We start from the raw sequence: 14743 nt of genomic DNA on the forward strand, positions 1-14743 counted from the left end.
ATTGTAATGCTGTACAGACATGGTCACACATTGCCTCGACAAAGCCTGCTTGTTTTCTCTGAGCTTTGGGCTGCCTGCCTGTAGGGACTGTAACCCTGACCTCACCCATTATGCAGCAACACGTTCCCTTAGACACACACACACACACACACACACACACACACACAAACAAAACTAACACCACCACCAACACAGTGCATGCTAGCACAAAGCATCCAATCACTGAACATATGTGAGGGGGTCTCTGCAGAGCAAGGCTATGGCTTTTGTACAAAGCCATCCAGAACAAGCTTCTTTTCATTTCAGTGGGTTTTGTCAGAGGGCCTACAGATCAGGACTTTAGAATTTAGCATTGTGTAGCTGCTCCTGTGTTGTCATGCCTAACTATTTTCATGCTAATTAGAACTCTTTAAATGGAATAAGATGGTCAGTACAGATGAAGATTTGCAGTTAAAATAAATGTTATTTGAAGGAGATTCAAGCTTTAGTCCTACAGCTATATATTACGATAGAAAAAAGAGTAGCGAGGATACAGAAGAAAGTATGTTCCCAGGGGGTTCTGAAGCTCTGATGCATCGAATGCAGGTTGTGTGCTTGCTTCTCTACAGTAAAAGTGATGGGAGGTTTCTAGCACTGAAAAAAAGCAGAATGGTAGCTGCCTCTTCTAACAACAGGTGTGATAGAAAAAGACAACCATGTCACTACTATCGCTCTCTCGCTGTGTCTACCTCTCTTCCGCCCGCTCTCTCTTTCTCTCCCTCTCTTGCTCTTTCTGTCTCTTTCAGTTGGCTGGGTGCCAAGCCACTAAACATAAGAGCACCAGTATAAAGAGTGAAAGTGAGGAAAACATTTCTTTGGTGACTGCTGTTACTCATCTGTTTATCTTCATAGCAACAACCACCCACAAAAACAACATAATCAACAACAAAAAAGATCCTGTGGACCCTAACTATATGACCAACTCTTTTTTCATTCAGTATTACATATATTACATAAAACTTTATTCTAAAGTCATATCTTCTTTTTGATCTCTTTTACCATTAGATTTTTTTGTTTGTTTGTTTGTTTTGTTTTGTTTTTTTTTACAATTAACAACAAATGCAAAACTGTCCATTATTACTTCAAAGTAACAGTTTCACTCACTGACAGTAAATCCATGCATGAGCCCTGTTTGGAAGGCTCTTGCACTGTTTCAAGAATACATATTAATTTGCTCCCTAGAGAAGGAGTTGGCATGAGTCACTCTTTCAATTAAAGCAATAAAAAACAAAAGTAGCATGAGGAGAAGCTGGGGGGGTGCACTGTAAGCAGGAGACACCTCAGAGATTGTTACCACAGGCTCTTAGTGTTTATTCAAAGATTGCATAGGACAATTTTGTGACACTTTAATGAAAAACCGAGCGACCTGCTTGCAGAAAAGGGAGTCACAGGAAGTGCTGGCAGTTCTCTTGGTTCTGTGCTTTAGTCGGTCAAAGAGATTTACCTAAGAGAAAAAAGCCACAGAAGGATTTTACAGCATGTTTTTTTTAAGACTGGGGTGAATGCAGATTCAATTAAGATACAAAAGCAATACAAACACAGCAAACTCATCAGGTGGTATAGCAATGAACTATAGAGAAATAACCAAACATTTTGTACCTAACATAAATAGTATTAGTATGCTATATTATGCAACCATGGCCATTTAATGATGATGCAAAAACTTTCTTAAATCACACCAGTGAACTTTATTGGAAAGACTGACAAAATCGTTTTTTTTCCCTTTTGATGTAATGTAGTAGTGCTCTGTCAGAGTAAGTAGAAAGGTCCACAGAGATGATATAATGGCCAGGAAGAGGATGCTATACTATGAAAGCTAGTACATATGTAATAATACACTTTTCGTACTAGTGTCCTCTGCATAATGAATAACCTTAGACTGTTAGTAATTACTGTGCTCAGCTGCATCTTCAAGCTCTTTTGAGCTCCTTGCCTCAGTCTCCTCCTGTATGAGCTTTCAATCATCTCTGTAGGACCGTTTGTGTATGTGTGTGTGTATGTGTATGTGTGTGTGTGTCTGTGTATGTGTGTGTGTGTGTGTGTGTGTGTGTGTGTGTGTGTGTGTGTGTGTGTGTGTGTGTGTGTGTGCGCGCATGTGTTTGTGTTGCTTGTGGGGGTGACTGTGAGGTGGCCCTGTGGCTCAGTGTCTCTTCAGTACAAATGCAGGCTGCTCACCGCAGTCCCTACTATAATCATAGTGCCGAGCTAAGCAGAGTGAAAGCTCAGGAAGCAGTGGTGGGGCCCAGCCTGGCCCATTCAGGGTGAGAGGAGGCCCAGGCTAGCCAGAAAAGCTCTGATTACAGGCCACATAAAGGGAGACCTGTATCAGCAGGGGCAAGGCCAGACTTTCATTATACTGAAAGTCCCCATGTTTTGTGTAAGTGAAAAAATGAGGCACAGGGGGCACATGCACCACTCTTGTATAACGCAGCATGTTATTTCGGACACCGCAGAGGAGGTGGGAGCTGGCATAGAGGTTTGGAGTAGGTTTGTGAATTCAATCTCTTCATTCAGCCATTTACTGCCACACGATTCGCAGAGATAGCAGTGGGCCGAGAGCCACAGGTATCAGGCTCAGCTGCTCTAACAGCTGTTGCTAGCAACATGCTAAATTCTCTCTATAGTCCAGTTATTTGTTTGCATGACAGTACTTATTTCTCTGTTTCACTAGTCCAAGTCACCCTTGTCATTAGGCTGTTTATTCTAAGCTCATACACCCAAGTCTTTCTACTTGTGGTCACTCTGCATAGTTACCATATGCAAATCTTTGGCAGCAGCAGTCTGCTATTTAACATGTGCAACATTTGTGAATGTGCCACTGTTAGTCCAACCTGTTCCACTGCCTTCAGGGCCTTTCAGCCTGTGTTCTTTGACCCTCCATGTTCTCTGTGCTAGCTAAACATAAGAAACATGTAGTATTCAAGTGTGAGGGTTTTTGTTCATAGATTCAAGTCACGATCAGGACCACAGGTCGATGACCACATACACATGATGAATGATAGCAGTCAAGCCTGACACTCATTTTTAATTCTATTCTGGGAGATCGTTAATTGCAGAGGACACATGTGTTTATTCATTCCAAACTGAGAGCAGATCAGGAGGTTGTTTTGTGCTACCTTGCACCAAACTGGCTCCTCCCCATTCTCAGATTTCCTATTTATTGTTGTACTTCTCACAGTATGTCCCACATGGGCTTTCTTCACTTCTCCTTATTAGGACTTGCGGTCTCTCCTTCTCTTTCATCTCATCTCTTGCACTGATGAGGACCAGCACAGCCATTTAGACAGCAGTAGCCCACGTGTCACACATGAATCACTTCATTAAGGATGTTGGTGGGTTATTTTGTGTGATTTGTGTTTGTGTGCATCTAGCTACAGAGCCCCTTAATATGCTCTGTTTTCTAATACCAGCAACTCTAGCATTGCACAGATGGCAGGACATGTTTAAAGGACCACTATTAAAATAAAATCAGCATAGGATATGGGCAAGGATGTGTGTGTGTGTGTGTGTGTGTGTGTGTATGTGTGTGTGTGTGTGTGTGTGTGTGTGTGTGTGTGTGTGTGTGTGTGTGTGTGTGTGTGTGTGTGTGTGTAACAGCGAGATGCAAGATGCTAGCAGGCAGAGCGTACATGGAACATATACAGAAACATCGGTGCCAAGTCCGAGCTGGACATTTCTAGGTCAAAGTGTAATACACCACCAAAGGTTTTGGAGAATGACTAAGCTAAGATCCTGTGGGACTGACAAAATGGTAATGGCTAACCAACTGGACATAATAGTGATGGACAAACAGCAGCTATATAGATGTAGCAATCTCAAGTGATAGCAACATAAGGAACAAGGAACACAAAAAGCTTGAGAAATGCCAAGGTCTGAAAGAAGAGCTAGAAAAGATGTAGAAGGTAAATGCAACAATGGTTCCCTTGGTAATCAGAGCACTAGAGTCTATAGCCCCACAAACTGGAAGAGTGCCTCCAGTAGATCCTAGGAACAACATCTGAGATCTCCGTCCAGAAGAGTATAGTCCAGGGAACAGCTAAGATTCTTTGCAGGACCCTTAAGCTCCCAGACCTCTGGTAGAGGACCCGAGATTGAAAGAAAAAGAGACTGCCCTGAGGAGAGCGAGTGGCGAAATATATATTACCACAGTCGCAACAGGAACCATTATACAAGAGAAAACTCATGTAGACAGTCCCCTACCCCCCACCACTCATTCACATACACACACTCACACACAGTGGAAAAAGGTGAAGGCCAAAACACCCACATGTATATACAAACAGAACAGGCCTATAAAAAATTAAGACACACACAGAAAAAGAAACAAACACACAGTCATGCACCCAGGTACACACAAACAAACAGTGCTCATTCTTTGGGTTTGTAGGACGCTCTCGTGATTTGCAGTTCCCTGAAGTGTCTTTGGCTCTAGATGCGGGCAGGAGAGATAAAGGGAGATGAGCACATCCAAGACTATTTATACATACATGCACTGCATTTGACTCCTGACATGGGAGATAGGGAATGATTTGTGGCATGCTGTTTTGGCAAGCTGGTTGGTGGACTGGGTCAGGGCCTGAGCACCATGGAAAGATAGGACTGAACAGCACAGATGCAAACGGGTGAAAGCAGACTGTGAGCAGCAACATGTTGTCGTGGGCACTCCACGTCTTACGTGAGACACAGACACAGTGACCAACAGTATGACTTTATTAGATGTTTTTGCAAATCTTTGCTACTACAGCCAGATTAGTTTATTCTCGCAGTGCATATTAATGACAAAATGCACTCCCACACCTCATAATCCAGGAGGCCGCTGTGTGCAATATTGGTATCCGGTCCCCTGCAGGCAGTGTGGAGCTTTATATGAGCATGTAGTATTTATTATTCCTTTGTGCTATCGGCATGCCTGGCCCTGCTACAGTTGTGGCACTAGGCTGGACCTAATCCATTTGACTTTCAAATTTACACTCAATAGAACTGAAGATAAAGCTTCACTGGAATGTATCCCGGCAGACCTTTTACATATACTGGAGGATTTTATGTGGATCAAGCTTCCAGCATCACATGCCCTCCATTTATACATAATATTTAACTTTGAATAAATATTATACAGTGCTTAGTGTGCTTCATCACTTAGGTCCTCACAGTTACATCCATAATTCCTTTTGCCTATTGTTTACTGAGGAACCAAACACTAAAATATGCATAAAGGTATACTGATAAGAGTGTATTATTACAAAGAAAACTAAAAAACAAAACTGTATAACTAGTTTTCTGAACATTTTCTATTCTGTGGCTTTTTTCCCTATTCTGGGACTTTTAGGCATTATTGTGATGATAGGTTAGTAGTTGGCTAAAATCAGAACGCTATTTTGGATCATTTTGTATCATTTTGTATCATTTTGCCCCAGACATTGGGGATAAGCAAGTTTTTGGTTAGCTTCCTGATCACTCCTCAGGGCTATGATTATCTCTTAGGGCCAGTTTCCTGGATACAAATAGAGCCAATTGCTGGCCTGAAATACACTTTTGATGGTGTTTTTCCATTAAAAAGCTTCCTTAGGCCTTGGCTATGCATAATGCATATTTAAGGAACCAACTCTTAGAGCATTTTCAAATGTCTATCTTAATTCTTTAACCTCACACTAGTTCAATACTTTCAGTTGGAAATTCGACCATTTTAAATTATCCGTTTAAAGTGAACCTATTGTTCTTATAAGTAGAATAACAATAACATCTGTCATTGTGTGTAAATGTTATTTATATTCAAGTGACAACATTATGTGTCTCAAACCTCGTAAATGAACACAAGAGTAATTTTCAGAGGTCATGTCATAACCATCTGTATTCTCAGAGTGCTAGGCAGATACGGAAACACTTCAGACAAACACAAAATGTGCTACCCCAAAACTTTAATGCCAAGCGCATATAAGGAGGTCCCGCAGTGTACATAACTAGCGCAGCGCATGTTGGGTAATACTATAGAACGCCAAAGGGGTAAAAATAAATAAATATGATTAATAAATAATAAATAGAGTAATTGATCAAATGTCTTTGATTCATCAGAAATATGTCGTTATGACACCTTTACTGCATAATTCATGATACAATAATCTAGTATACCATGAAAAACGTAGGGAAACTCAGTAAAATTGCATATTTTATATGAAATGCAATGGTAATGAAATAGTAATGAAAACTACGAATCTACACACATTACAGTAGGCTACAAATAAATTAGAACACTCATGTATAAGCAAATTAAATCTGTTGTGAATGGGTCTGGTCTGATCTTGTTCAACATAGACTGGCTAAAAAATACTCAAATTTATTGGCTGAAAAGCCAGGCAGGTAGAGCTCATTACCCTATTTAAAAACTGAGTTCATGTCATTTCATGCCAAAAATGGCATATGTTGCGGTAGTGTTAAATGCAACTAAAACATTTTTAAATGTTTTGGGGTTTGTACCCGCTTTGTAGAGATTTTACAGCATATATAATTGTTGTGACGTAATATATGGTGTAATAGCCGTCAAAAAGCTCTAATTGTTACTGAATCAAAGTATTTTGGACCTTTTGCTGTTCCATACCCTTCTGCCGAAGCGCTGCGTTCAGCTACTTAGTGAATCGTCGTGTTTGTCTGCCGACGCAGCCTTCTGCGACACAAGAGCACTTCAGCATTCCTCCCCACGCTTGCACGTTGCCAGGAAACAAAGTGTGTGCTTGTGTGTGTGGGAGGTTGAGAGAAGAGAGAGGGAGGGAGAGAGAGCTGCGTGGTTATGACGGAATGATGCAAACAAGATCCAATTAGGATGTTATGAAAAAGTCAAGGCCTCTTACCTTGTACACTGGCGGTGTGCATCGCAGGACGTTCGCAATCTAGTAAGAGGTAGGAGGGAGCGAGAGGTAGCGCTTACAGTTTACGAGTGGTCAACATCGTACTCGTTACTTCTGTTGTGCTAACGCTAATGATCCCCACTAAAACTGATACACTATGTTTGCTAAGAAAACACCTATAGAGAATTTATCATACAGGACTTACAACACAATAACATTCACTCCATAAAAGTTTCACGAAAATAGTGACCGATATTTCTTCACACTGCTATCTAGAAACATTAAATATAGAAAATGTACACAACAGATCGTGAACTCTCCTTGGGCCAGAGGCCTTGTCCGTAACCATCGCACCATCTAGATGGAGGAGGCGGTCAGAGGGACCTGCCAGGGAATTGTCTGATTGTGCATACCTGTACCATATTCCTAGTCTGCCTATTTCTTCTTCATTTTCCCACACTAAGCAGCTGGCTGCAGAAGGCTGTCCATACACGAGTCTCTAAGACCCTGCAAAGATGTGATGGACTGCTGAAACCCTGAGCTTATTGTTGTGTGATTAACATTGTTTTCCAAATATTAGTACCTCAAGTATTTAAAATTCAACTGTTTTGATTTCAGGAAAGAAATAATTGCTACACCTTCTGAAGAATAGCCTGTGGCTTCCTAATGCTTGGGTCAAACAAAACCATATATATACACTTTTAAATCTTAAAAATATAAGCCTAGAAGTGACCACCTAGGCATATTTTCATATTTTTGACTTTACAATAATTAAAGGTTAAAGAAGACAAGCTGCAACTGCATCAGTGGTGACACATTCGGTCTTAAACAACCAGTTTTTTAAAGGTTTTTTTTTTGTTTGTTTTGTTTTTGCACAGACTACTGTTCATACAGGTTCATCTTCTATGAAACTGCATGATCTAAATGTGAGTAAATCACATTTTTTGCATGCTCTTTTTCTCTATACAGAGGGACACTCCACCCATAATCAGTGTCAATGCCTTCCTTTTCAGCAGAACTAAATGATGACCAACCTAATGCCTTTGCTCTGAATCACTAATGTCAGCGTGTGACCCAGTCATTACCATGCCAGCTGCTGAGAATGCCAAACTGAAGTTACGATAGACAAAACACTTGAAAGGCATGACTCTCACTTTCTTCAAATGGAAGAGGAAAATACACTTTTTCCCTTCTGTTTTGTTTTCTCCAGAGAGGACAAAATATAACAAAGTGAGAGAAACCATTTCTCTTTGAAGCCCATAGACTTGTGGGTAGTTGCAGAAATCAGACAGATGTGAGAGCATTGTGGGAAGAGTCTCAGAAGAGGTCCTCACTTTCATAAAACCCAACTTGATTGTTAGCTTTCGTTTGCTGGGGTATACTCCATTTCTCTCCTTACCAGAGAAGTCTTATTACTGTTATTGGAATAGCATCCTCTAAAATACTTTCTCTAAAGATCTGAGTCACATTTTATCTTTAGTGTGGACACATTTATAGTCATTAAAATGAGTTTGAATCAATTTTGTCATTAATACTTGATATAGGTACAATATCAATATTCTTTAATTGTCAAATTCCTATATTTTATCTGTTTAAATTTGTAGGACACAAACACTGGAAGAATTAGTTATAGAATATAGATTTATTCAAATTTCTTGCTCACTCAAGGCACTGCACACCAAAGCTAATATTTCACATCTGACCTAAATTTACATTAGCCTAAGCAGCAGATTCTACCACACTTCCTGCCATTAAAATAATGCTTTACCTCGAAAAGGGAATGAGGCGAAGAATGAAAGCTTGTGCGGAGCAATTAGCATAATGCTAACACCACACAACCATGTTTTACTAACTGGCTCCTGGTAGCTTCTATTATTCACCATTTGCAATGTTAGCATTTTTGGGTAAAGTATTGATTTAAATCTACAGACTGAAAGAGAGGTTCAGCTATTTTAGGGTCTATGAGTACTTGAGTTGTGAAAGAGTTGGTGTTGTGGTTTGGCAGCTCCTTTGTTCTCCTCTGTTCTCCTAGGTTGTGTTTTATTCCCTCCTTCACAGAACCTATCAGGTCCCAGTGCTGACATCGGCAGGAACCCAGCGCTTAGAGACTCTCTAAATCACTGCAGTTCCTAATGGAGCCCCCACCTCCACCACCAGCCCCACCTCCAGCCTCCTGTCATACCCTGCCAGCACCCATCACTTCTCCCAAACAGCCTGCTTCTACTGGCTATTAATCACATGTACTGATATAAAAGGATTCAGCAAAACTACCACATGACCTTATCTTTTTTGGTCAGTCAATCTGTCATCACATTTCAAATTCAAACAAAGTCATAAATATATGCATAGCACATGAGATCACACTGGCTTATATTACACGCCTGCCTACATAGAAACTAGCTTTAGTAAGCACTTAAAGGAAAAGTAATTCAGAGCTCAAATTCACTTGTATAGAGAAATGCTTGCAGAGACAAATGTTCTCAGATACAATCACACTATTAAATTTACATTCATCACAGCATCAAAACATAACAAGGCCCCGTGCTCACTCGTGATAAAGTGTCAAAGTGACGTGGTCACACACATGCCGCACTCTGCCTCTGCCTCTCTCTCTCTCTCTCTCTCTCTCTCTCTCTCTCTCTCTCTCTCTCTCTCTCTCTCTCTCTCTCTCTCTCTCTCTCACCAGACCTTCACACTGAGCTGCAATGCTCCGCTGCACACTCACACGTCATAAGCTGTCCATCTTGACAGTGAAATTGCCTATGAAATTTCCAGAGGGCCAGGAGAGAGGAAGACTATGTGATTTGGGATTTCACAAACCTTGCTAGCTGGCTGTTTCATAGTCCTCTAACATGAGAAAAGGGGATATATTATGTTGTAGCATTCTCAAAAGTCACAGAGGAATACAAAACTCATAAAATTCTAGGATTTTTCATGAGCTCACAATCTCATGACATTTGAACTATTAACCAAGCCTAAAAATAATACAGATATATGCCTTAATTCACACTTAAGCATTGCTAGACTTATGCTTACATTTGTCATGCAATGTAAAGTTGCTCTACATCAGCCTGCATGTTTCTGTTGCAGACTAAATTGCTGATATCAGATTACATCAGAAAAAGAGCCCCAGCGGAAATAAAATGCCACCATTTAAAATGCCTTACCTTTCCAGCATGTGGGAGAGCTGTTTTTCCCAAGCTCTTTGGAAAGGGCATCTGGTAATAAGTCTTGGATCTGACTCCCAGACAGGGCACTGTGTCCTAGCAGCACTGACCCAAAGCTGCCCTGGACTACTCAGCCTTGTCGTCTGCTGAGGTGTCCATAAGCGTGGCATGAAGAGGGGGTACAGGTTACATGGAGAGGGAAAACTCATTTCAGCTGCCCTCAGCACCACAGCTTGAAGCCACTGCTCTTCTCTGTGACAGTCTTAATTTCTTGCCTATTGGTGTTTCCCAGGCATGGAGGCTGCTGAGGTGTTGCCTGATTAAACATTTTCCTTGAATTTAACAACAATTTTTGGTTTCATTTCAAGATTGCTTGATTATCTAGCGATTACTTTTACACAAGAATGAGCATCAGTACGTTTTCTTCTGAATTTTGAATGTAATGGAATGTAGCAAGTACACAGCTAAGTGTTTGTAATTATAGAAGTTTAGCAGGCTGTGCTACACCTCAGCCAAGGCAATGTTTCTACAAAAGAGCAACAACTCTGCAACTCTTAAATATCTAATTTATTTCGTTTTTACATGTATTACATGTATTGTGTTATTTAATATAAGCTTCATGATAAAATGCTGAAAGTATGTCACATCCACTAATTTTCTCCCAACCACATGGCCAAAGCAGGGCTGAATAAAACTCTGCAACATAGTTTAATGCCATCTGTCATTTGATCTGTCTGTCAAACCCCTACATAAGATGCAGAACTTACATCTTGCCCATCCCGATGCTTAACAGTTAACCGTTTTTTCTCCCCATCACCTAACGTTTAACACCATGCATCCATGCAGTTATGTAACACCACCCATCGTAAGTGGAGCCACTCCACACCTCCTACTTCCACTCAAGTGTGTTCCAACCAGGCCACGGGATTGCAGACCCCTTACTGCATGTGGGGGAGAGAGCGAGAGCTCCTGAAGAACAAATCAGCAAAATATTACTATATCTTCCTGAATCTTTCTTTATTGTGAATTGGGTTATGTACTGTTCCTGACGCTCTGGTACTAGGTAAACATAACTATTGTAATTAGAAATATGGAATCTATGATATATCTGCAAAATAAGAATTTTGTTTGAGCAGAACTACAAAGAGTGGTGTCAACTTGTTAGGAGAATTAAGTATCTTATGAAGTAACTTTTCTGTTTACTTAACAAGTAACTATTAACAATTTAAATAAAATGCATTAAAAGTGCAACTAGGAAGTACTTCTCCCAAAATATAGTGAAAAGGTTCAAAATATACTGAGAAGTATCAAACCTGTTAGTATTATTAACAAAAATGATACATGCAGTGAAACCAGTGCTCCTTGGTTGTACATAAAATTTTACATAAGGTTTCTGTTTATTCAGATTTTGTGTTGTGAGCAGCTATGCCACCAATAGTAAGCCAATAATGAATGCAATTATTACAGCTGTTAAATAAAATAACAAAAAGCTACTTATGATTTAATGTATTGTTTATACAGTATGTAGAGCCTACAGCACTTTTACATTAAAGTTCTAATATATTGTCTGATAAAACACCCAAAGAATTCAAATTCTTCACAATGCCTAGGCAATTTAATAATTGTATGTATATCTAATTATATGATATTTGTGTTTTGTTTCAAGAGGTCACACATCCCAGTGGGTTGACAGACCCAGCTCAGCCATGGGTTCACAGGTAAACTTCAAATTCTGCAGGCCTGTGTGCATTGGGGCTGGGCTATACACAGTAATCAGGTCAAACTGGAATCAAAGCAGGAAAATATTCAAAACATCCAAAGTCAGAAAGAGTAGTAAACAATTTTGGCTCTGCAAATAAAGTGACACTACAATGTCATTTTAAACTACCATCTTATTGACATAATGCTAGCTGTTTTGGCCTATAAATGCCAAAATGAGGACAGTGAGAAGATGCAATGTAAACCCTCTTATTAGTTTCTTATTCTTACATACATTGGATGTAATCTACACCCTTATTTTTTTTTTTAATTCTGTCTATTACAACAAAAAATCTTGTTCGACAAGGCCAGCATCAATGCAGCTGAAGTAGTAGACTTATAATACGCATAATTTAAAACCAGCATCAACCAGGAACAATAAGTAGGTCTTGATCTAAAATTGTGAAGTAATTTGACTCTATAAATTCCATAGAGATATACTGACTCATGAATCTCACTGACTGAATAACAGATTTCACTTACACCTGTCCTTCAACTCATGGGCATAACATAGTCATCTGTGGCCAGAGGTTTAGAATTTTATAGCTACAGATTGTGTTTTCCAAAACCTATGACCTCAAATTACAGTTTTATTAAGTAGTATCACAAAGTATGAAGCCATTTAAATATAAATTTGCTCACAAGCATTCTCAAAGCATAAACATTGGAGTTAAATGCTATTGTAGTCACATCTTGTATGTTTATGCCATAACATTATTTATACCTTAATATTTGAGACCTCATCTCATTCATCATCTATTCTATGTGGGATCCAGATTACATGCTTATCAGTTTACATATAAAGAACAGCTCCAGGACCAGACTCTGGACACAGGTCCCATCATTGTGGGCCATCTCTGAATCTTCATACATTGTAGGCAACCTTCAGGTTCTTACTTGTTATGATGCAAGCCCAGGGGGAGGCAGGGTGTTTCTCTCCACCACTGAATTATTGAGATGGCTAGGTGGCTTATGGGTTCAGTTATCTTATTTCTGCCTACTACAGTTTTGTGTGTAATATTTTTCCTCTCTTGGTCTTCCTGGATGTGTCACTTCGATCTCCACTCCTCTGGAGAAGATGAAGAAAAAAAACAGGATGGAGAGACCCCTTTGAGAGAGAATGGCATGAGTAGGCGTGTATATATGTGTTTGATGGTGAGTATGTGTGTATTTTACAGAAATGTCTGAGATTTGAGTATTGTGAGTCGAGTCAAACCATGTCAGATGTAATGAGTGGTTTAAAGCTCAGATGGGGGTGTTCTAGCAGGTTTTGTGAGGCAAAATCCACCTGTAAGATATTCCAGCATGAGTTGTGAAGTAAGCACTTTCATAAAGAATTGCCTTTTATGTACAATTATTCCTTTCCCTTTTAGTACTTTTTTCTGTATTCCATTCTAAATAAATCAATCTGTTTGTGTATAAAATATTAATTTACTTTACCTTCATTTAGAATAAGGGAAACAGCAAATAAACAAATGCATACACTGTATAATCAGATCAGGCTGTCCCATTATGATCTATAGCACCTATGTCACATCATGCCTCTAAACGCTCTGCCTCCCCATGCATCTCCCTTGCCTTCTAAGTCAACAGTGTGCCACCCACTCCCCAGGAACAACCCTCAGCTACTCTGGAGCCATTGGTACAGAAACAGAACAGCTAGCAAGCCTACCCCACTGCCATAGCCCCACAGTCTGTGCCATTTCTGAAATGGCTTGTGCTCTTACTGAGCCCGTGGGTATATCCAAACTTGATAGGCTTTGCAGCATGCAGCATATCTCCTTCACAAGGAGGATGTGGTGCTGATGGAGCTTAGGGGTTTCCTCTCTTGCTGGGTCTTGCACCCTGCTCCTCTCCTCGGTATCAGGATGCCACAAGGTGGGGGAGTGGTGTCCCCCGACATGCATTTCACCAGGAGTCGCTGCTATAGGCGGAGGCTATGTGCTTGAAGACTGTACATACTGTAGATAAGAATACTGGGAAGGCCTTTACATGAGTACAGGACTAGACACACATCACACACCAGCACAAGTTTGGGTGTGTTTGTCAGTCTTACAGGAGATAAGGACGACAAAGCACTAAAAACCAGGCCAATTCGTGAACTGCATTCAAGGCCAAACACTATACATCTGCTAACATATCTACAACATTTGATTCATTGTCAGACAACAATACTGTACAATGGCAAGAAAATTCATATGAAGGGAAGAAAAAAGTGTCTTAACACAACTGAACCAGACATACATTTTATCACATTTCCACCAATTACACATGCTGAGACCATATTATTAATGAAGATTAATGCCCTAAATATCAACAGCAGTAAATAACTGCAGCAGTGCACAGAAAAGCTTTTTCTTATTTCATCAATACAAAAAAATTAAATTATGCCAAGAGTTGTCCTGATTAGTGTTTTACTGCCAGCAACCCCCACCGTGACATAATATTCACCTGCAACCAAAAAGGATCCAAACATATCACAAAAAACTGCACTAACACTGAGGTTGTGGGTTACCTCATTTGTAAACCTCAGTTAGTCTGTCATTTCTCTGATTAAGAGCAGATTGAGAGCTAAATACAGACTGGAGTTGCTTCATGCAGTTCAGGTGAACCATTTAGTGCTTAGCTAAGCTACATGCCATTTTTAGAACTGCTTGCTAAGAGCAGCCCCTTCCACCTGTTTCTCTAAGTGCAAAAAGCTTGGAGGCCCCAGCAGCCTCAGGGATGCCACAGGAGTCCTCCTGAGCCTTTACAGGATATCTGTCAACCCCCCCATGGCTAGCCACAACACCTAAGGTGAAAACATCACATGGCTAAAGACAAAAACAGATTATCTGGGAGTACTATTCTAAAGAGCTCCCCTGCCAACCACCTCCACAGCTTGTTCCAACAACTCATTCCTGCCATTCCCACAAGGACCTTAGGAGAACACCACTGAGC

At 40.3% G+C, this 14743-nt stretch overlaps 2 long non-coding RNA genes across 3 annotated transcripts; one reads left to right on the forward strand and one right to left on the reverse strand.

Moving 5' to 3' along the window:
- Window positions 1-1371: 1371 nt before the first annotated feature.
- On the reverse strand, window positions 1372-11055 carry LOC113573260. Its single transcript, XR_003410193.2, has 4 exons — window positions 10046-11055; window positions 6882-6920; window positions 6632-6763; window positions 1372-1483 (listed from the first exon to the last, which is right to left on the reverse strand). It is a non-coding gene; the product is annotated as an uncharacterized LOC113573260 (long non-coding RNA).
- Window positions 6802-9458, forward strand: LOC113573259. 2 transcript variants are annotated; one of them, XR_003410192.2, is made up of 3 exons: window positions 6802-6930; window positions 7757-7804; window positions 8911-9458. It is a non-coding gene; the product is annotated as an uncharacterized LOC113573259 (long non-coding RNA). The 2 variants fall into 2 exon arrangements; XR_003410191.2 differs by having other exon boundaries at window positions 8937-9458.
- Window positions 11056-14743: the final 3688 nt, after the last annotated feature.

This window comes from Electrophorus electricus, chromosome 1 (assembly GCF_013358815.1).
Source record: "Electrophorus electricus isolate fEleEle1 chromosome 1, fEleEle1.pri, whole genome shotgun sequence".
Taxonomy (NCBI): Eukaryota; Metazoa; Chordata; class Actinopteri; order Gymnotiformes; family Gymnotidae; genus Electrophorus; species Electrophorus electricus.